General features: G+C 45.7%; 1 pseudogene; it reads right to left on the bottom strand.

The window, feature by feature from the left end:
* Positions 1-18,599: 18,599 nt before the first annotated feature.
* LOC125549614 lies at positions 18,600-19,798 on the bottom strand (annotated as a pseudogene).
* Positions 19,799-22,672: the final 2,874 nt, after the last annotated feature.

Genomic DNA, 22,672 nt, shown 5'->3' on the forward strand with positions numbered 1-22,672 from the left:
ATCTCGGGCAAGTAACATACCGATGACAAAGGGAACAACGTATGTTGTTATGCGGTCTGACCGATAAAGATCTTCGTAGAATATGTAGGAGCCAATATGGGCATCCAGGTCCCGCTATTGGTTATTGACCGGAGACGTGTCTCGGTCATGTCTACATTGTTCTCGAACCGTAGGGTCCGCACGCTTAACGTTACGATGACAGTTATTATGAGTTTATGCATTTTGATGTACCGAAGTTAGTTCGGAGTCCCGGATGTGATCACGGATATGACGAGGAGTCTCGAAATGGTCGAGACATAAAGATTGATATATTGGATGACTATATTCGGACACCGGAAGGGTTCCGGAAGAGTATCGGGTAAAACCGGAGCACCGGAGGGGTTACCGGAACCCCCCGGGGAAGTAATGGGCCTTATTGGGCCTTAGGGGAGAGAGAGGGCTGCGGCCTAGGAGGTGGGCCCCTCCCACATGGGGAGTCCGAATTGGACTAGGGAGGGGGGGCGCGGCCCCTCTTTCCCTCTCCCTCTCCCTCTCTTTCCTTCCCCCTTAGGTTTCCTAATTGGATTAGGAAAGGGGAGTCCTACTCCCACTAGGAGGAGGACTCACCCTCCCCTTGGCGCGCCCCATAGGGCCGGCCGGCCTCCCCCTTGCTCCTTTATATACGGGGGCAAGGGGGCACCCTAGAACACACAAGTTGATCCTTGAGATCGTTCCTTAGCCGTGTGCGGTGCCCCCTGCCACCATATTCCACCTCGATCATATCGTTGTAGTGCTTAGGCGAAGCCCTGCGTCGGTAGAACATCATCATCATCACCACGCCGTTGTGCTGACGGAACTCATCCCCGAAGCTTTGTTGGATCGGAGCCCGGGGAGCGTCATCGAGCTGTACGTGTGCTAAGAACTCGGAGGTGCCGGAGTAACGGTCTTGGATCGGTCGGGTCGGGAAGACGTACGACTAATTCCTCTACGTTGCGTCAACGCTTCCGCAGTCGGTCTGCGTGAGTACGTAGACAACACTCTCCCCTCTCGTTGCTATGCATCACCATGATCTTGCGTGTGCGTAGGAATTTTTTTGAAATTACTGCGTTCCCCAACAGTGGCATCCGAGCCTAGGTTTTATGGTTTGATGTTATGTGCACGAGTAGAACACAAGTGAGTTGTGGGCGATATAAGTCATACTGCCTACCAGCATGTCATACTTTGGTTCGGCGGTATTGTTGGATGAAGCGGCCCGGACCGACATTACGCGTATGCTTACGCGAGACCGGTTTCCCCGACGTGCTTTGCACATAGGTGACTTGCGGGTGACTGTTTCTCCAACTTTAGTTGAACCGAGTGTGGCTATGCCCGATCCTTGCGAAGGTTAAAACGGAGTCAAATTGACAAACTATCGTTGTGGTTTTGATGCGTAGGTGAGATTGGTTCTTGCTTAAGCCCATAGCAGCCACGTAAAACTTGCAACAACAAAGTAGAGGACGTCTAACTTGTTTTTGCAGGGCATGTTGTGATGTGATATGGCCAAGACATGATGCTAAATTTTATTGTATGAGATGATCATGTTTTGTAACCGAGTTATCGGCAACTGGCAGGAGCCATATGGTTGTCGCTTTATTGTATGCAATGCAATCGCGATGTAATGCTTTACTTTATCACTAAGCGGTAGCGATAGTCGTGGAAGCATAAGATTGGCGAGACGACAACGATGCTACGATGGAGATCAAGGTGTCGTGCCGGTGACGATGGTGATCATGACGGTGCTTCGGAGATGGAGATCACAAGCACAAGATGATGATGGCCATATCATATCACTTATATCGATTTCATGTGATGTTTATCTTTTTATGCATCTTATCTTGCTTTGATTGACGGTAGCATTATAAGATGATCTCTCACTAAATTATCAAGAAGTGTTCTCCCTGAGTATGCACCGTTGACAAAGTTCGTCATGCCCAGACACCACGTGATGATCGGGTGTGATAAGCTCTACGTCCATCTACAACGGGTGCAAGCCAGTTTTGCACACGCAGAATACTCAGGTTAAACTTGACGAGCCTAGCATATGCAGATATGGCCTCGGAACACGGAGACCGAAAGGTCGAGCGTGAATCATATAGTAGATATGATCAACATAACAATGTTCACCATTGAAAACTACTCCATCTCACGTGATGATCGGTTATGGTTTAGTTGATTTGGATCACGTGATCACTTAGAGGATTAGAGGGATGTCTATCTAAGTGGGAGTTCTTAAGTAATTTGATTAATTGAACTTAAACTTATCATGAACTTAGTACCTGATAGTATCTTGCTTGTTTATGTTTGATTGTAGATAGATGGCTCATGCTGTTGTTCCGTTGAATTTTAATGCGTTCCTTTAGAAAGCAAAGTTGAAAGATGATGGTAGCAATTACACGGACTGGGTCCGAAACTTGAGGATTATCCACATTGCTGCTTAGAAGAATTACGTCCTGGAAGCACCGTTGGGTGCCAGGCCTGCTGCTGGAGCAACACCAGATGTTATGAATGTCTGGCAGAGCAAAGCTGATGACTACTCGATAGTTCAGTGTGCCATGCTTTACGGCTTAGAATCGGGACTTCAACGACGTTTTGAACGTCATGGAGCATATGAGATGTTCCAGGAGTTGAAGTTAATATTTCAAGCAAATGTCCGGATTGAGAGATATGAAGTCTCCAATAAGTTCTATAGCTGCAAGATGGAGGAGAACAGTTCTGTCAGTGAGCATATACTCAAAATTTCTGGGTATAATAATCACTTGATTCAGATGGGAGTTAATCATTCAGATGATTGCGTCATTGACAGAATTCTCCAATCACTGCCACCAAGCTACAAGAGCTTCGTGATGAACTATAATATGCAAGGGATGAACAAGACTATTCCCGAGCTCTTCGCAATGCTGAAAGCTGCGGAGGTAGAAATCAAAAAGGAGAATCAAGTGTTGATGGTTAACAAGAGCACTAGTTTCAAGAAAAAGGGCAAAGGGAAGAAGAAGGGGAACTTCAAGAAGAACGGCAAGCAAGTTGCTGATCAGGAGAAGAAACCCAAGTCTGGACCTAAGACTGAAACTGAGTGCTTCTACTGCAAGCAAACTGGTCACTGGAAGCGGAACTGCCCCAAGTATTTGGCGGATAAGAAGGATGGCAAGGTGAACAAAGGTATATGTGATATACATGTTATTGATGTGTACCTTACTAGAGCTCGCAGTAGTACCTGGGTATTTGATACTGGTTCTGTTGCTAATATTTGCAACTCGAAACAGGGACTACAGATTAAGCGAACACTGGCGAAGGACGAGGTGACGATGCACGTAGGAAACGGTTCCAAAGTCGATGTGATCGCGGTCGGCACGCTACCTCTACATCTACCTTCGGGATTAATATTAGACCTAAATAATTGTTATTTGGTGCCAGCGTTGAGCATGAACATTATATCTGGATCTTGTTTGATGCGAGACGGTTATTCATTAAAATCAGAGAATAATGATTGTTCTATTTATATGAGTAATATCTATTATGGTCATGCACCTTTGAAGAATGGTCTATTTTTGATGAATCTCGATAGTAGTGATACACATATTCATAATGTTGAAGCCAAAAGATGCAGAGTTGATAATGAAAGTGCAACTTATTTGTGGCACTGTCGTTTAGGTCATATCGGTGTAAAGCGCATGAAGAAACTCCATACTGATGGACTTTTGGAACCACTTGATTATGAATCACTTGGTACTTGCGAACCGTGCCTCATGGGCAAGATGACTAAAACACCGTTCTCCGGTACTATGGAGAGAGCAACAGATTTGTTGGAAATCATACATACCGATGTATGTGGTCCGATGAATATTGAGGCTCGTGGCGGATATCGTTATTTTCTCACCTTCATAGATGACTTAAGCAGATATGGGTATATCTACTTAATGAAACACAAGTCTGAAACATTTGAAAAGTTCAAAGAATTTCAGAGTGAAGTTGAAAATCATCGTAATAAGAAAATAAAGTTTCTACGATCTGATCGTGGAGGAGAATATTTGAGTTACGAGTTTGGTGTACATTTGAAAAATTGTGGAATATTTTCGCAACTCACGCCACCCGGAATACCACAGCGTAATGGTGTGTCCGAACGTCGTAATCGTACTTTACTAGATATGGTGCGATCTATGATGTCTCTTACTGATTTACTGCTATCGTTTTGGGGTTATGCTTTAGAGACGGCCGCATTCACGTTAAATAGGGCACCATCAAATTCCGTTGAGACGATGCCTTAAGAACTATGGCTTGGCAAGAAACCAAAGTTGTCCTTTCTTAAAGTTTGGGGCTACGATGCTTATGTGAAAAAGCTTCAACCTGATAAGCTCGAACCCAAATCGGAGAAATGTGTCTTCATAGGATACCCAAAGGAGACTGTTGGGTACACCTTCTATCACAGATCCGAAGGCAAGACATTCGTTGCTAAGAATGGATCCTTTCTAGAGAAGGAGTTTCTCTCGAAAGAAGTGAGTGGGAGGAAAGTAGAACTTGACGAGGTAACTGTACCTACTCCCTTATTAGAAAGTAGTACATCACAGAAAACTGTTTCTGCGACACCTATACCAATTAGTGAGGAAGCTAATGATGATGATCATGAAACTTCAGGACAAGATACTACTGAACCTCGTAGATCAACCAGAGCGAGATCTGCACCAGAGTGGTATGGTAATCCTGTTCTGGAAATCATGCTGCTAGATCATGATGAACCTACGAACTATGAAGAAGCGATGGTGAGCCCAGATTCCGCAAAATGGCTTGAAGCCATGAAATGTGAGATGGGATCCATGTATGAGAACAAAGTATGGACTTTGGTTGACTTGCCCGTTGATCGGCAAGCAATTGAGAATAAATGGATCTTCAAGAAGAAGACTGACGCTGATGGTAATGTTACTGTCTACAAAGCTCGACTTGTCGCAAAAGGTTTTCGACAAGTTCAAGGGGTTGACTACGATGAGACCTTCTCACCCGTAGCGATGCTTAAGTCTGTCCGAATCATGTTAGCAATTGCCGCATTTTATGATTATGAAATTTGGCAGATGGATGTCAAAACTGCATTCCTGAATGGATTTCTAGAAGAAGAGTTGTATATGATGCAACCGGAAGGTTTTGTCGATCCAAAGGGAGCTAACAAAGTGTGCAAGCTCCAGCGATCCATTTATGGACTGGTGCAAGCCTCTCGGAGTTGGAATAAACGCTTTGATAGTGTGATCAAAGCATTTGGTTTTATATAGACTTTCGGAGAAGCCTGTATTTACAAGAAAGTGAGTGGGAGCTCTGTAGCATTTCTGATATTATATGTGGATGACATATTACTGATTGGAAATGATATAGAATTTCTGGATAGCATAAAGGGATACTTGAATAAGAGTTTTTCAATGAAAGACCTCTGTGAAGCTGCTTACATATTAGGCATAAAGATCTATAGAGATAGATCAAGACGCTTAATTGGACTTTCAGAAAGCACATACCTTGACAAGATTTTGAAGAAGTTCAAAATGGATCAAGCAAAGAAAGGGTTCTTGCCTGTGTTACAAGGTGTGAAGTTGATTCAGACTCAATGCCCGACCACTGCAGAAGATAGAGAGAAAATGAAAGATGTTCCCTATGCTTCAGCCATAGGCTCTATCATGTATGCAATGCTGTGTACCAGACCTGATGTGTGCCTTGCTATAAGTTTAGCAGGGAGGTACCAAAGTAATTCAGGAGTGGATCACTGGACAGCGGTCAAGAACATCCTGAAATACCTGAAAAGGACTAAGGATATGTTTCTCGTATATGGAGGTGACAAAGAGCTCACCGTAAAAGGTTACGTTGATGCAAGCTTTGACACTGATCCGGACGATTCTAAATCGCAAACCGGGTATGTGTTTACATTAAACGGTGGAGCTGTTAGTTGGTGCAGTTCTAAACAAAGCGTCGTAACGGGATCTACATGTGAAGCGGAGTACATAGCTGCTTCGGAAGCAGCGAACGAAGGAGTCTGGATGAAGGAGTTCATATCCGATCTAGGTGTCATACCTAGTGCATCGGGTCCAATGAAAATCTTTTGTGACAAGACTGGTGCAATTGCCTTGGCGAAGGAATCCAGATTTCACAAGAGGACCAAGCACATCAAAAGACGCTTCAATTCCATCCGGGATCTAGTCCAGGTGGGAGACATAGAGATTTGAAAGATACATACGGATCTGAATGTTGCAGACCCGTTGACTAAGCCTCTTCCACGAGCAAAACATGATCAGCACCAAGACTCCATGGGTGTTAGAATCATTACAGTGTAATCTAGATTATTGACTCTAGTGCAAGTGGGAGACTGAAGGAAATATGCCCTAGAGGCAATAATAAAGTTATTATTTATTTCCTTATATCATGATAAATGTTTATTATTCATGCTAGAATTGTATTAACCGGAAACATAATACATGTGTGAATACATAGACAAACAGAGTGTCACTAGTATGCCTCTACTTGACTAGCTCGTTAATCAGAGATGGTTATGTTTCCTAACCATGAACAAAGAGTTGTTATTTGATTAACGAGGTCACATCATTAGTTGAATGATCTGATTGACATGACCCATTCCATTAGCTTAGCACCCGATCGTTTAGTATGTTGCTATTGCTTTCTTCATGACATATACATGTTCCTATGACTATGAGATTATGCAACTCCCGTTTGCCGGAGGAACACTTTGTGTGCTACCAAACGTCACAACGTAAATGGGTGATTATAAAGGAGCTCTACAGGTGTCTCCAATGGTAGATGTTGGGTTGGCGTATTTCGAGAATAGGACTTGTCACTCCGATTGTCGGAGAGGTATCTCTGGGCCCTCTCGGTAATGCACATCACATAAGCCTTGCAAGCATTGCAACTAATGAGTTAGTTGCGGGATGATGTATTACGGAACGAGTAAAGAGACTTGCCAGTATCGAGATTGAACTAGGTATTGGATACCAACGATCGAATCTCGGGCAAGTAACATACCGATGACAAAGGGAACAACGTATGTTGTTATGCGGTCTGACCGATAAAGATCTTCGTAGAATATGTAGGAGCCAATATGGGCATCCAGGTCCCGCTATTGGTTATTGACCGGAGACGTGTCTCGGTCATGTCTACATTGTTCTCGAACCGTAGGGTACGCACGCTTAACGTTACGATGACAGTTATTATGAGTTTATGCATTTTGATGTACCAAAGTTAGTTCGGAGTCCCGGATGTGATCACGGACATGACGAGGAGTCTCGAAATGGTCGAGACATAAAGATTGATATATTGGATGACTATATTCGGACACCGGAAGGGTTCCGGAAGAGTATCGGATAAAACCGGAGCACCGGAGGGGTTACCGGAACCCCCCGGGGAAGTAATGGGCCTTATTGGGCCTTAGGGGAGAGAGAGGGCTGTGGCCTAGGAGGTGGCGCCCCCCCCCCCACATGGGGAGTCCGAATTGGACTAGGGAGGGGGGCGCGGCCCCTCTTTCCCTCTCCCTCTCCCTCTCTTTCCTTCCCCCTTAGGTTTCCTAATTGGATTAGGACAGGGGAGTCCTACTCCCACTAGGAGGAGGACTCCCCCTCCCCTTGGCGCGCCCCATAGGGCCGGCCAGCCTCCCCCTTGCTCCTTTATATACGGGGGCAAGGGGGCACCCTAGAACACACAAGTTGATCCTTGAGATCGTTCCTTAGCCGTGTGCGGTGCCCCCTGCCACCATATTCCACCTCGATCATATCGTTGTAGTGCTTAGGCGAAGCCCTGCGTCGGTAGAACATCATCACCGTCACTACGCCGTTGTGCTGACGGAACTTATCCCCGAAGCTTTGCTGGATCGGAGCCCGGGGAGCGTCATCGAGCTGTACGTGTGCTAAGAACTCGGAGGTGCCGGGGTAACGGTGCTTGGATCGGTCGGATCGGGAAGACGTACGACTACTTCCTCTACGTTGCGTCAACGCTTCCGCAGTCGGTCTGCGTGGGTACGTAGACAACACTCTCCCCTCTCGTTGCTACGCATCACCATGATCTTGCGTGTGCGTAGGAAATTTTTTGAAATTACTGCGTTCCCCAACAGTATATTATAGAGCAGTTCCACGATTACAAGATGGTTGAAAACTGTCCTGTATTGGAGCAGGCTCATGAGGTAATATGCATTGTTAAGGAGCTTGAACTTCTTAAGTGCGAGTTACAGGGCAAGTTTGTCGCGGGCTGCATAATCGCTAAGCTCCCTAATTCCTGGAGTAACTTTGCCACCACTCTGAAACATCAGAGGCGTGAATTCTCTGTGGAGGATGTCATTGGCCATCTGAGTGTTGAGCAGAATTCGAGGGCAAAAGACTCGCATGGAAAAGGGACCGAAGGGATTTCTGTCGCCAACATGGTGAACCAGAGAAACCATAACTCCCACAAGCCCAAGGGAAAGAACGGTGTCCAACAGAATACCGACTTTAAGAAGAAGGGTAAGAAGACCTTCAAGAAGAACAAGAAGGATGAGGGCTGCTTTACTTGTGGTTCGGTTGAACATTGGGCCAACAAGTGCCCAAACAAGTACAAGAAGCCAGAACAGGACTCCAAGTCTGTCAACATGATTGTGGGCAACAATGAGAATGGTGCATCTGGGTACGGTAATTTGTTTACTATTTTTTCAGTGTTTCAACCCAACGATTGGTGGGTGGACACAGGTGCAGGTGTTCATGTGTGTGCTGACATTTCATTGTTCACTTCTTACCAGGTCACAGGTCACGGGTCCGTATTGATGGGGAATGGCGCGAGTGCTTCTATTCATGGTGTTGGCACGGTCGATCTGAAGTTTACTTCGGGAAGGATCGTGCAGCTGAAGAACGTGCAGCATGTCCCCGCCATCAAGAAGAACCTCGTTAGTGGCTCCCTTCTATGTAGAGAAGGGTTTAAGTTGGTTTTCAAGTCTAATAAATTAGTTGTTACGAAATATGGACTCTTTGTTGGAAAAGGTTATGAGAGCGGAGGGATGTTCCGCCTTTCCCTCGCAGATTTTTGTAATAAAGTCGTGAACCATATTCATTCGAATGTTAATGGATCTGAAGTTTGGCATTCACGTCTTTGTCACATTAGTTTCGGTGTTATGACGCGGCTAGCCAAGTTGGATTTAATCCCAAGTTTCACCTTAGCCAAAGGTTCTAAGTGCCTTTCATGTGTGCAAGCTAAGCAACCTCGCAAGCCTCACAAGGCCGTGGAGGAGAGACACTTGGCACCATTAGAACTCATACATTCTGATCTTTGTGAGATGAATGGTGTGTTGACTAAAGGTGGAAAGAAATACTTCAAGACATTGATAGATGACTCCACTAGATATTGCTATGTGTATCTGTTAAACACTAAAGATGAGGCTCTACACTACTTTAAAATCTATAAGGCAGAAGTTGAGAAACAACTTGAAAAGAAAATTAAACGAGTCCGGTCAGATCGTGGTGGAGAGTACTTCTCGATTGAGTTTGATTCTTTCTGTGCGGAACATGGCATTATTCATGAGAGGACGCCTCCCTATTCACCCCAGTCAAACGGGGTTGCCGAGTGGAAAAACCGTACTCTGACTGATTTTGTTAACGCCATGTTAGATACATCGGGTTTATCCAAGGCATGGTGGGGGGAGGCTATATTGACGGCATGTCATGTCCTGAATAAAGTTCCGACAAAGGATAATGAGATCACTCCCTATGAGAAATGGGCAAAGAGAAGGACAACACTCTCGTACTTGCGTACTTGGGGCTATTTGGCGAAAGTCAATGTGTCGATTCCCAAAAAGCGTAAGCTTGGACCAAAGACTGTGGACTGCGTTAATTTGGGTTACGCTAAGAACAACGTTGGCTACAGATTTCTGGTAGTGAAATCTGAGATACCTGACCAGAAGGTCGGTACAATTATGGAGTCTAAGGATGCTACATTCTTCGAGGATATTTTTCCTATGAGAGATATGCAAAGCACTTCTAGACAGGAATCTGAGGAGACTCCTAAACCTGCCATTCCTATGGAATATTATGAACAAACACATTATGAAAATCCTGAGGAGGATGACGAGGAAACCCTTGGTAGGGGCAAGAGACGAAGGACTGCAAAGACCTTTGGTGATGATTTCTTCGTGTAACTCGTGGATGATACTCCCACTTCTATTTCAGAAGTGTATGCCTCTCCAGAAGCTGACTACTGGAAGGATGCGGTCCGTAGCGAGATGGATTCCATCATGGCTAACGGGACATGGGAGATCACTGATCGTCCCTATGGTTGCATACCACTGGGGTGTAAGTGGGTGTTCAAAAAGAAGCTTAGGCCTGATGGTACTATTGAAAAGTACAAGGCTAGGCTTGTGGCCAAGGGCTATGACCAGCAAGAAGAGGAAGATTTCTTCGATACTTATTCACCTGTGGCTAGACTGACCACCATTCGAGTATTAGTCTCGTTGGCGGCCTCGCACGGTCTTCTCGTCCATCAGATGGATGTTAAGACGGCTTTTCTAAATGGAGAGCTAAAGGAGGAAATCTACATGCAACAACCTGATGGCTTTGTGATAGATGGTCAGGAAAGAAAGGTGTGTAGGTTGATAAAATCTTTATATGGCCTGAAACAAGCACCTAAGCAATGGCATGATAAGTTTAATACAACTCTGACATCTGTTGGTTTCGTTGTTAATGAGGCTGACAAATATGTATACTATCGCCATGGTGGGGGCGAAGGAGTTATACTGTGCTTGTATGTTGATGACATACTGATATTCGGAACAAACCTCAAAGTCGTTGAGGAGGTCAAATCGTTTCTATCTCAGAACTTTGAGATGAAAGACCTTGGTGTGGCTGATGTTATCTTGAACATCAAGCTACTGAGAGATAATGAGGGTGGAATTACACTTCTGCAATCCCACTATGTTGAGAAGGTGTTGAGTCGTTTTGGATATTCGGACTGCACGCCATCTCAAACACCATATGATCCTAGCGTATTGATTCGAAAGTCCAAAGGCATGGCTAAAGATCAATTGAGATACTCTCAAATCGATTCACTGATGTACCTAGCGAGCGCAACGAGGCCTGACATCGCGTTTGCTGTGAGCAAACTGAGCCGGTTTGTTTCCAAACCGGGTGATGTACATTGGCATGCTGTTGAGAGAGTTATGCGCTATCTGAAAGGTACTATAAACTTTGGACTTCACTATACCGGATACGTGTCGGTACTTGAAGGGTATAGTGATGCGAATTGGATCTCTGATGCTGATGAGATGAAGGCCACAACTGGGTATATGTTTACTCTTGGAGGTGGCGCTGTTTCCTGGAAGTCTTGCAAGCAAACGATCTTAACGAGATCGACAACGAAAGCAGAATTAACAGCATTAGACACATCCGGTGCTGAAGCGAGATGGCTTCGAGATCTTTTGATGGACTTGCCATTGGTTGATAAACCGGTTCCGGCTATCCTTATGAACTGTGACAATCAGACTGTCATCACCAAGGTGAAGAGTTCAAAGGACAACATGAAGTCCACCAAACACATAAGAATGAGATTAAAAGATGTCAAAAAATTAAGAAACTCCGGAGTGATAGCGTTGGACTATGTCCATACGGCTAAGAATCTGGCAGATCCCTTTACGAAAGGGCTATCACGTTTTAGGCACCACAAAGGGAGACGTTTCTTTTTCTAAAACACTCAGAAATTGAAAATAAATGTTTGGAATTTTAAATTTGTTTGGCATTCAGGAAATCTTCCAGATATTTTCATAAAATGAATGTGTTTCAAATTTTATTGAAAATTAAAAAAATTATCACATTTTCCAAATTTTGTTTACAAATACAGAAACATCATGTTTACAAAAAATGGTCATGCTCTTGAAAAAAGATCAAAAATGAAAAAAAAATTCAAAAAATGTTAGCATTTCCAAATTTAGTTTGTGATTTCCAGAATATGTTCGGAAAATTAAAATATGTTCATAATTACAAAATTTGTTCGTGTTAAAAAAGTTTGAAAATTCAAAAGATGTTCTTAATTTTTAATAATTGTTCTAAGACTTTTCTTTAAAAAATTCATTACACAAACTCTGCATGTAAGTTATAGTACCTCGATTTGGTTTGCTACATGTATCAGTTTGTTCTAGTGCATGTTTCTCAAACTGACTGCAAACATCCACCCATTCGCTTCACTACATGCGCCAATGGTCGGCCCAGTCGAGGGCCACCTGTGTGTTATGCGGCCAATATGCTGCAAAGAGCGGCAGATGGGAGATCCCCACACACTTCGGGACATCCTAATCAGCACCATATTTGATCCACATGTTAAGCACATTCTGGGATGTCCCATTTCTCAATCCTTTAGTGTTGCTGTTGTGGTATGATTTAATTTTTTTTATGTGTGTGGGGGGTTATTTTCAAGTCTATTTTTTGGGTATTTTTGTTGTCGTAAGTATTTTTTGCTCCACATTTTCCTTTTTGGCGGAATTTTATTTCTCTTCTACTGCTTATTTCATTATGTTTTCCATAGTTCATTGGCTTTTTGCTTTGCTCCATATTATTTTTTGATTTAGTTATTTTTTCTTTATGGTTTTCATTTTTCTCTTCGTATTTTGAATTTTTTTATTTACTCTTTTTCCTTTCCCTATTTATTCCCTTTTTCATTAGTAAAAACACATTTGTCTTTGTGTGCATATGAGTATTTCTGAAGAAAGTATGTTGTGAATATGTTTGAAAGCCTGGTGATCATTTTTTAATACATGGTGAATATTTTTTAAACATGCAGTGAAGTTGCCCAATGAATATTCATCAACATAGAGTGTACACTTTTTTTAACAAGGTGGACTGTTTTTAGTAAATGATGAATATTTTTTAAATGCACATTAAACATCTTTCGAATACAGGATGAACTGTTTTTTAAGCATGGTGAATATTTCCTAATAGACAACAAACCTTTTTTAAATACGGTGGACTTTTTTAGTTCATGATGAACATTTTTACACGTTGATTTTCTTTTACGAAAGTGTTCTGCAGAAAAATATAAATGTTCACTTGGTTTTTTGAATGTCCATTAAATTTTCACAAAATGTTTATGTAAATATAAAGAGGTTTTCCTCTAAAGAATGACCTTTTTATAGAAAGCGTAAAACCGTCCTAGAAACCAAGATAATTGGGGGTAACCAAAGACCATTCTGTAAAACCAAATTGTGGGAAGAAAAGTAGATGCTACATGACATTTGGGCCTAAAGTGTACCGACTGCAGCATCTGCGTCACACGCCCTATTCCGACACAAACAAGCATCATATAGGAGCACTCTGCCTTAATCCAAGCCTATTTGGCGCCTGAAGCGTCATATATAGGCTATTTTGTAAACTGGCGCCCGTGACAACTTTATTAATCTCAAGATGATACACCAGCTCAGTCAGTCGAAGGTCCACATAAGGGTAGGATGTGCATACGTACATTCATAGAGGTGATTCTATGCTCGTGTATGTGAGCGACTTCGATTGTACTATTCTAAAAAAATGCCACTCGAGGACCTGGAAACATAAAGGCGTCATCATGTCTTTGATTTCCTAAGGCGGCACTCCCAAATATTATGCGGCTGAGTAGTTTTGTTTGGGCTATGTTGATGGACCCTATATTTTACATTGGTAAATCATTCACGTCACCTTGACGCAGCCCCATACATGGTTACTTGACTCATAGAGATTTGTTATCAAATCTGAGTATATTCTTCTGTCTTAACAAAGAGCACGGGAACATTTGATTTTAGTACGGACGTGCTTATGACGGGGTAAACGCATAGCTGAAGAAACCATACACACTCTCCCACAATACAAATTATTTGCATCACAAGAAAACTTGCAGCAAAATAAATTTTAATGTGGTCATGCTATAACCTCTCCGAATCTAGTAATCTACAGTCTACTTAGCTAAACTAAGCTATGTCAAAGTTCTTAGGCAAAAACTATCTATGCTTGTTTTATCAATAAGAATCATCAAACACATATTGGTTTTGGAGAATTAATCTGAAGCTTATGCGTTGTTCTCAACTTCTTCATGGTCCATTAGCTCTGTTGAGTTCCTTTTCTCTAAGCACATTTCTCCATCCATTTGCTCCTTTGAGCTACTCTTTTTTAGAAACCAAAGTTTGGAGTAGGATGGAGAATTCTATTTCAAGAAAAAACTGTACAAATCAAAATTCAATTACCATTGAAATTTGTCTGATCAATACAAAATAACTGTGAGAATACAATACGAATGAAATCTTCCTCAAAAAGTATAGACCCTGTTTGGTTCATAATTCCTAGGACTTGTTTTAGTCCCAACTTATAAGTCCCAAGGCCCTTAAATGTCTCTACTTGTTTGGTTCCTGGGACTTAACATGGACTAAAAGATCATATTACAACTATAAGTCCCTATAAGTCCCTCCTTGAAAGTCTTATTTCATATGTCTCAAATGCCCACTTTAAGTCCCTATAAGTCCCTCATGTTTGGTTTAGATGGGACTTATAGGGAACTTTTTAAGTCCCTAAACCAATAAGGCCCTGGAAACAAACACCCTCATAGTCTGAGTACTATTTTGCTACTTGGAGTCCATCATCATATCTGCCATATATCAAAAGTGTGTCTACAGCTTTGCAACACAAATAAATCAGTAAATATATATGGTACATACATACAAAGAGCCTGTAGTCCAAGAAACTGAAAATACAGCACTTAGAGATCTGTACCTCCGATCAATGGCGGAGCTACGTCAACGTCAGGCAGGGCAGCGGCTCCCCCAGCCCAAACGATTTTTTATTTTCATCATGTACATAGTAATGGCCCTCGCTGCCCTGCACCTTGCGTTAGGAGTTATTAGGTTCATCTTGACGCACGTTGCACGTATAAGCCCATGCTCACGAATTGACGCACACATCAAGCCCATTGCTCCGCTGCTAGTGTGTTGTACTCCATCGACCCAGAAGGATCGACAAGCCGACGCAGACACCTACGCACAGGCTCAAGCCCAGACACCGTCACCGTGGAGATTACATGGGATTTGGCTACTCAGGAGACAGGAAGTGAGGAGGTACTTTCCGCCGCGAGCGTCATCGGCCACTACCCTGGCGCTGAGGTGTAGGTGGGTGTTGTGGGGGTCAAGGGCGCGCCGGGCATCGCCACTCGCCGCCGTCGTCGCCAGCCGCCACGGCCCACAGATTGCGGTGCCAAAAAATCCGTATGATTGAGGCGATCTCAGCAGCGTGGCGTAGAGGTGTGGTGTGCAAGCCGTCGCGTTAGCAGTAGATTGCAGGGAGGCAGCGGCCTTGTTGATGTCTTCCCGTCATCATTGTCATTTTGATCCGGAGCTCCATGGTCCCATCGAGCTGGAATGGTTGCACTGTCCGATCTGTTCGAAGGTCCTGCTAGCACGTCATCAAGAAATCTCCCCCCTTTCCTTGTTATATTGCCTGATTCGTTGTATAGATCTATATTTAAATCTCAGCCATGCATCTTTATGGTTTACACAAAATCAACGGATATAAAAGAGTGACTTATAGAGAACTATGAAAGCCTCCTCCCTTTAATATTAGGTAAAGATAAAGATATGCATATAAATTAAAACATGGAAAAAATTGAGTGGGGCAATGCCCCGCTCCCATGTTTTCTCCGATATGAGTCAATTGTCATGATTGAAACGACAATGATACTAGAGTGAGAATATAAAAACGAAGCCTACTAGATACTTGATAACCTAATACAAGCCATTTTTTAAATATTGTCTACCTAAACGTTTAACCACTAATAGTTGAATTTGATGTTTTCACACTTAGAGCCCGAGATATACAAGGCTAGGTGGGCCGGTAAAACAATCCTCTTTGATGAAGGTGAAGACGTCATTGTTTAGAATCATTTGGCGGACAACACCAGTAATGTAGTTACAAAGAGATGTTTAGTTCCTCTATTGGATCGAGTATGGAGACACCTTCCCGTTGTCTACTAACAATACCCAGGGCCATAGGCTTGATTCTTGTGACACGACTATTTCGATCGCAAGAAATGCCACTGCACCCACATGGCTCTTTAGCATTATGCCATTAGTAGGAATCATTGTGATCCTTGAATATGTTGCCATGCAGGCCTTCATGATCTGCTCGATCACCCGACTAAATGCATGGACTATTGGAACACGAGCACAATGACAATGTAAATAATAAGGCTACACATACCATGACTCAAATTACGTAGAGTGAGAATATAAATACAAGGCTACTAGACAATAGGTCACCTGATAAAAGTCGTTTTTAAACCAGTGTCTACCGAAAAAATGAACCACAAATAGTGGAGCTTTGTGTCTTCAGTGAGGTCGAGATATACCAGGCCAGGAGGCCATTAAAACAATCATCATTGATGAAGGTGAAGAATCTTTACTGAGAATCATCTGGCGGACAACACCAGTCAAGTAGTTACTAGAAATGTTTAGTTCCTCTAGTCCATCAAGTTTGGAAACTTGCCTACAGGATACGCAAACCCCAAGCATGCGATACATTGGTCATTCGCCCCAAGTTACTTTGCACATTGATAGTTCACCTTCTCTACATGTTAGCTAGTTATATGCCTCATATTTCTTTGACATTTGATATATTTTTATACTCCATTGAGCAACCTTGTGACATGCGCTCCTCGTAGGCCGGGCATTACTTGAGCTTTCCATAGAAGAAAGTTTCCCCTAGTCAACTTCCCGGACGGGCGGAGCACCGAGGTTGAGGATGATTGTGGTCGAAGTGGAAGACATGGCGGTGGAGGTAGAATTACCGATAGTTAGTTTGGGAAGATGTTGGCTCTGTATACCATATTAGGTTGGAAGGGTTCCTACTCGTCGTAAGGAGCGGCATGGTGTTTATTTATGTGCGACCGGAAAGCCCCTATTCGCGGCGTACAAGCAAAGGCCGATCGCTAGGATATAGCTGCGTAGAAGAGAGAACTAAATAGCTTACGAGAGGGAATAGAGATAGAAGATGGTTGAGATTACATCAAGTTTAAACAATATCATCTAACAACATCTACATGCTCGCCTATGTGACTGCGGGGGCCAGGAGATGGGCCTTCCTCGACCACGTCCACCTGTCGGTTGAAGCCGAGAATGCTCGGGTCCAGCTCGGAGAAGAATTCATGCCGCCCACACATGTGGTTGCTGACGCCAGAGTCCATGAACCAAGCCGTGTCGTAGTGACCATCCTGCTTCGTCGCCGTAGCATTGGATCGCTCCTCGTTGAGTAGGACGTGCTCGACGGACAGCGCGCTGGGACGTACCACGGTGAGCGAGTCCAGGCTCATGATCAGCAACGCCTGCTCCTCTTCCTGACCTTGCACAAGGTTTGTTCGCCCCTTGCGTTCCTTCTGCGGCTCCCGGCACTGCTTGGAGAAGTGACCCATATGGTCACTTTACGTGGGACATGTCCCGTTCACCGTTGCCGCCATTGCCGGTCTTGTTCTTGGGCTTGCCCTTCTTGCGACTGTTGCCGCGGGCGTCGGAGCCTTGCCCTTGCTCGCGCTGCTTCCTGCAGGCCTCCCACTCCAACTCCTTCAGGAAGAGGCTGCCACTCGCGCGCTGTGTCGTCGTCGATCCCCCGCCACGTGCCCACGTCCCTCCGAGGAACGCAGACGCCCGATCAGTTCTTCAACTGACAGGGTGTTCAGATCGAGGAGGGTTTCGATGGAGCATGCCAACTGTGCGTAGTGCTCCGGGACGACGCGCAAGATCTTCTGCACGATCTTCACTTCCTCCACCGTGTCGCCGAGGTGCATGATGCGCATGGTGAGCGCGTCGAGGGTCTCGCCGTCGTGGAACTCGATCTAATCGAATTCCTTGCGCGGCCGTTGCGCCGTGGCCTCCTTGACGTGATTAGCTCCGACGCGCATGGTGCGCACCGCGTCCCACACGGCTTTGGTCCTGCCCTTCACTGCGAGCGCACCCACCATCTCGGGGGGCACTGAGCGCAGCCTTGTCGTTGGCCACGCTGCTGGTGTTGCCTTCCGCCGCGTCCCACATCAGGTTGGCCTCCGTGTTGATCTGCATCACTAGAGCCCACTCGACGTAGTTCGTGGCAGTGAGCATTGGCCATACCGTGTTGCCGCCGGTGATGATGCGCTCCTGCACCGTGCGCTCGTGGACGACGATCTCGTTCCGCCACGACGAACGCGACTCCTACCGTGGCTCTAGTGCCGTGTGCGCGATGGAGTCACATAGCGATGATCAGCAGGTGACGGCATGGGCGCCGGTGTCCGTGTCCCGCTCCCACTCCGCATGGTCCCTCACGAACGCTCTGATGCTAGATGTCAGTTCTGGACCTGAAACTCGATAGTGCTGAAAGCAAAATTCAGAGAGCAAAGAACAATGGAGTCTGAAGATTTTTTGGTGCCAAGTAAACCTTACGGCTTTTCTCGTTTCTTTCTCTCTATGCTCGAAAAAACATCTAGTGACATATTTTAATTCATTAAACAAAGAGTTCCCTCTATGCTCTATTCCATCTGTCTACCATCACCACTTCATATATGTTGCTACAGCCAGGTATTTTTCTTGGAGAGAACAAGCTACAGAACACGTACGTACGCCGAGTACGCAACACATAAAAAGGGTATGATATATGTTTGTGTTCATGTTACACGACTCGGAGAACCATGCATATATCTAATAATATAGAGCATCTCAGCCCCTGCTTTCCAGCAAGCTATATTCCAGTGAAAGCGTCCAACTGAAGCTTATCGTTTTCACCCTCCATCAAATCCTTGTTGCCTTGAGTTTACCTCCACCTTCATCTTAAGGTCCTCCAATTCCGTCAAGATTTCTTCCTTCTCAGCATCAAATGCCTTTGCAGATGCATCTTTCTCAACCTCCAACCGAAGGTTATCATTTTCAGCCTTCACCTTACCATAATCATCCTCCAACTCCAAGTTCTTTGCCAGAGCTGCCTTGAGCCTCGACTCCAAAGATTCTACCCTCTTATCCAGCTCTGCCTTCTGTGCCCCCATGACCTTCAGCTCCTGCTCCTTATCCTTAATTTTCTTCTTCGCTTCTTCCTGGTACGCATCTGCTGCTTTCATGAGCGCCAAAACCGCCTTCCTCGCGTCCTCCAGCTCCTCCGCCTTCTCCTTAATTTGCTTTCTTGCCGCTTCTTGGTATGTATCGGCGGTGTTCATTAGCATCAGACCTGCCTTCCTCGTGTTCTCCAATTCCTCTGCCTTTGCCCTAATTTGCTTCTTGGCTTCCTCTTGGTACCTATCGGCAGCACTAATGAAGAGCAGGCCCGCCTTCCGGGTGTCCTCCCTTTGCTTGGACAGCTCACCGGACAGTCCGGTGTTTTGGCGCTCCAGCTCTCGCACCTTGTGCCCCAGTGTCAAGACCTGGGTCGAGGACACCTGAGCAGTCCTCTTCTTCTCCGCCAGTTGCCTCTCCAGTTCACGCTTCTCGTTGGACAGTCGGGAATTTTCTTGCTCAAGCCTCCGTGCCCTATAATATTCTTCAACATACTCTGCAGTGTATGTTTTAGAAAAGGGGGTAATTACTAATTAGTAATTGGTGGAGAGAGATGCATGGGATCACGCTGCAGGCTGGACTGCACACAAGGAGATGGGATTGATTTGGTGTAGCGCACCTGACCAATACGAACGACCATAATACGACATGTTGCAGAGTCTTGCACTTGCTTGCGGCCGCTGTTGTGTTGTCACGCACTCGTACGTCGAAGGTAAAAGATGCAGCCCGTCGTCCTGCATGCCCATGTGGATGGAAGCTGCCTCGGGTGAATATCTATCTATATGTAGATAAGGGACCGGAGAAATGAAAAGAGAGAAGGAAAGGATGGAGTGTCGATGAGGAAGGCGAAGGAGAGAAGGCATACATGGAGTGCTGCCGGTGAATTAAGAAGAGGCAGGATGCATGGAGTGTTGGTGAGGGAAGAAGTAGTGGAGGGAAGGTATGTGCATAATGTGTTGCCAAATTAAAGACTGAGGGAGTGGGGCTCAGCTCATGTGTCTGGTCCAAGACATCTCGCATGATTCTTTTAAGGAAACTCTTTTAAGGAAACTAGAGGATCCGGGGCCCATACAGATTGATTATATTAAAAACCAAGGATAAAACAAAAGTTTTTTTTTAGAAAAGGAGGATGACCCCCGGCCACTGCATCTAGGCGATGCATATGGCCACTTTATTAATTATTTTTACAAGACCTTACAAAGTCATACAACAGTAAGACTAAAGTCGTCGTCTAAGCAACAAACTGTTGCTACACTTATCCAGTTGATGAAAGGGCGCAGATAGCCTGGGCCTAATACCGAACAGACATCGCAGCCAAGCCTAACATCTAAGACCTGAGACCCCAACCTAGCCACTTGCCGGGTCTGGGGCACACACTGGTCCGGCGTGCTCTCAGAGGTCCCCACCGTCAACTGCCACCGCTCCATCTTCAGAACTGTACTGATGCATCAACCTTGCTCGATCTAGCTATCGTCGACGCCACCATGGCGCCCAGCGGCACCTTCTCCGTGCGTGCAAACAGCTGAGCACGTCGCGGTCGCCACTGATACACTTCAGCGCCATGCTGCCAAGTACCACCAACCGACACAGCTTGAAGTCCTTGAAAGATCTGTCGTGCGTAGCACCTGCCAACCAGGCATGACAAAGCGTAGCACCTGTCGGTCAGGCATGACTTGACATCTTCACCGAAGCTCCGTGCAAGACGAAGCCGCTCCACCTCCTGCCTCTGACTTCCAGCGCTGCTCCACAAACGATGCTCCCAAGAGAGAAACGACACCACAGTGCCGCCATCGTCTGATCTGGAACACCAGATCCTAGGGTTTCTCCAGGAGCAACACGAGTGGGTCGACAGTAGTTACACGACGATGCCTCCATCAAGGTAACGGCGAGAATGCCGCCATCGCCTGCCGTCGGCTCGGTTTTCACCGGCAACCATGTCTCCCCTACTCTTAGCCGGGACTAGATGAAGGATCTTGAGATCCGATCACCAAGCCTCTGGCCGGCCATCTCTGAAAGAAGATGACCAGCACGTCCACCAGCGTCACCACGCCAGGCATGCGTCGCCGCCAGCACCCCCATGGTGCCTAGAGGCCGACAAGCCCCGACGAACACCATGCCTCGCCAGCCGCCATGGCCCAGACCAAAGCACCACCAGATCCAGATCAGATCCTGGTCAGGGCCCCAAGCCGCAGCCGCCGCGGAGGTAGCACCACTGGACGGTGCCCTGCCCTCCACCCCGCCATAGGACCGAGTCATCGCCGGAAGAACTCACGCCCCCGCCAGGAGAGAGAGAGAGAGACGCTCCAGGGAGAGGCCCCGCCGCCGCCGGCACTACCTTGGCTTTGCCCGGCTGTGTCCCTCGGTGGCGGCGAGGGGGAGGGAGGATGGAGGAGGACCGGCGGCGGAGGGAGCTAGGGTTCCCCTGAGTCGCCTCAGAGAGGGACGTGGGGGACGAGGGTTGAAAAAGTTAGCAGCGATAAAACAAAAGTTAACAAGATATAATTCAAAGGGTTAATTATCCTTTTGCCATGAGTGGTGTCCATGTACTCAGTTTTGCCCTCAGATGCGAATTGTGCTCAGTTTTGCCCCTAGTCCGTGCGCACCGACTTGTTCCGTGAACTCTGCCGTCTCCGTCAGGTCAACCTTTTGACTCAGCCCTTATAGGTGGGACCAGGCGGCAGAGACGGCCAATTTTATTCGGATCATTGCACGTATGGCTTGTGGGACCCAGCAGAGAGCCGTTGAGCAGAGAGCCGTTGGCGGGTGTGCTATATAAGCAGGTGACAGTGGCGGTGACCACGGCGACAGAGAGCACGGTGGTGACCATGGAGAGAGAGAGAGAGAACGGCGGTGGGAAGCTAGCTGTGGAGGGCCCGGCGGTGGGAAGCTAGCTGTGGAGGGCGCGGCGGCGTTGAGATCCCCTTCGGCTCCGAGCTCCATGTCTTCCGCAAGCTCCCGCGCCACCTCGCGGATGCAGAGCCGGGCGCGTGTGGACATGCCTGTCTTCGTCTGTCTGCGGTGCCGTGCGGGCGTTGATCGGAGGGTTTCTCACACACCAAGGAACCAAAATCGTCCGTTCTACGTGTGCAGCGAGAATGGGTAAGAATCGGGGCAATTGCACCATTTTCGTGGTCGGTATCTTTGAGCAATGGGTTTATCTGTTTGGTGTTCATGTAGGTGACATGCTTCTTTCTTTGAGTCGATGCTCTGGCCAAGACTTTGATGAATGAACTGCAAGAAGAGCATGAAGAATGGTTGCACATGCTGCCACGAATGGCAGTGGCAGCAGCACGAGCTCCGGAAGAAGAGATGGAGGACGAAGCACGCACTGACAGAGAGCTAGCTGTTGAGCTTAGGATGTTGAGGAAGAAGGTTAGGAAGCTTGAAGATCAAGCACTATCAATACCCATTTGCAAATACTTTTGTGTATTTGTATGTATGGTAATCACACTGGTTGTAATGTTGAAAATGTATGGAAAGGCATGAATTATGGAGGAATTTGTAATCTTGAAATTGTATGAGAAATTCACCTAGTTTAAATGTTGGTCAAAGTTGTTTAAATGTTAAAAAAAAGAAGCAGTGACCAACATTTAAATATGTTCAAAAAAAGGAGAAGAAATGAGGAATTCAGAAACTTTTGATCAATGAAATGCA

Source organism: Triticum urartu, chromosome 3 (assembly GCF_003073215.2).
Source record: "Triticum urartu cultivar G1812 chromosome 3, Tu2.1, whole genome shotgun sequence".
Classification (NCBI taxonomy): domain Eukaryota; kingdom Viridiplantae; phylum Streptophyta; class Magnoliopsida; order Poales; family Poaceae; genus Triticum; species Triticum urartu.